We start from the raw sequence: 1,454 nt of genomic DNA on the forward strand, positions 1-1,454 counted from the left end.
CGCCCTGGCCACCCAGGCCGGCGGAAGTGGGCTGGCCAGCCTCGCACGCGGTGACCCTGAATGGCTCCAGCGCTCAGGGCCTTGGAGCTCAGCCGCTACGAGCACCGTGGGAGAGCTCATTCAAAAGGGAGCGGCAGCTTGGCGGCCTCTCCCTGGGGCGCTGCAGAGCCCTTGATGCCGTCATCCGGGCTGGTCAGTATGTGACTGTACGTACATACTGCCCCCGGCCCCAGTGTCACTTGGGAGCAAAAACTTCCCAGGCCCAGAGAAACACTTGGATTCTGTGAGAGGACCGTCTATAGCTAGACTTGCTTCCAGCCGGGAGCAAGCCCCACCCCACTACTGCCCTTCCCACTGCCTTCAAGGCATCCCCAGTTACACCATACCCTGCCTATGCCTAAGGACAGATGAATCCAAAGGCAAAATTGCTAGGAGGGAGAGGTAATTTAAGTATTTGTACAGACTTTTACTCTGGGACTGGTGACTGAGGAAGTCAGAAGTATTTCTAGGCTGTCATCGCCGCCTTGGGGGTAAATTCCAAAAAACAGAGTCCGTGGATGGTGGTGCAAACAGTTAAGCACTGGACTGCTAGCCAAAACCTTGGCGGTTCAAACACACCCAGAAGCACCTCGGAAGACAGGTCTTTAAAAAATTAGATATTGTTACCCCCTCCGAAACCCAAGAAGGGTCGCTGTGAGTCGGGTCCGACTCAATGGCACATAACACCAACCCACTGAGGCACCTGTGAAGGCACTTCACTGTTCTCACTGCTGATAAAATCTCGATTTGCTGAGAAATAGTCAACTATGCACACTCTCACTCACGTGCAATTTCTCTTTTGGATTAGTTTTTCCACTGACTAGCAACCTTCTCCTATCTATCGTGTCATAAAATATGAGATGTTGGACCCTGTGACACATCACACTTTCACCTTAGCTCCTTTCCTGTGAAGGCAATCTCAAGGTAAGGGCTGAGACATGACCTTGGTTTAATCATCACCTCCCTTTAACTCCTTCCATCTGGATTCCATTGACAGAGCTGTAGAGAAACTGTTCTCTTACTGGGGGGGGGGGGGTGGTGAGGCAGGGGAAAGCCAAACCCCATGTAAGACAGCATAAAAGTGTGGAAGAAGATAAAGCATACTCGGTCTTTAATATATAGTTCTCAAAAGTTTTTACTCAATCCTTAATAGCAGAGAACCATGAACTTTGGAGGTCAACAGAGACTACCACAACCTAAATCTCATGTCTTAAGAAAGCTTGCAAACTTTTCACTCTATCACATAATATTTGGGTGTCTGTGTGTGAGTATTTTCAAAATAAGTTGCAAACTGTTTACCATCAGGAAAAAAGTCTCCTACCTAATTAATCAATGTTCAAGTAAGATGTGATGGCACTCAACCCTTGGTAATGAAATGGGGTGGATTAAAGAGAGCTGACACTGCTTATCAAGGC

General features: G+C 48.5%; 1 pseudogene; it reads left to right on the forward strand.

The window, feature by feature from the left end:
- Window positions 1-287, forward strand: part of LOC103206108 — a 52,450-nt pseudogene extending 52,163 nt beyond the window's left edge.
- The last annotated feature ends 1,167 nt before the right edge of the window (window positions 288-1,454 follow it).

The sequence above is a fragment of the Orycteropus afer genome, unplaced genomic scaffold (assembly GCF_000298275.1).
Source record: "Orycteropus afer afer isolate SDZICR_OR568_19922 unplaced genomic scaffold, OryAfe1.0 scaffold00001, whole genome shotgun sequence".
Lineage (NCBI taxonomy): Eukaryota > Metazoa > Chordata > Mammalia > Tubulidentata > Orycteropodidae > Orycteropus > Orycteropus afer.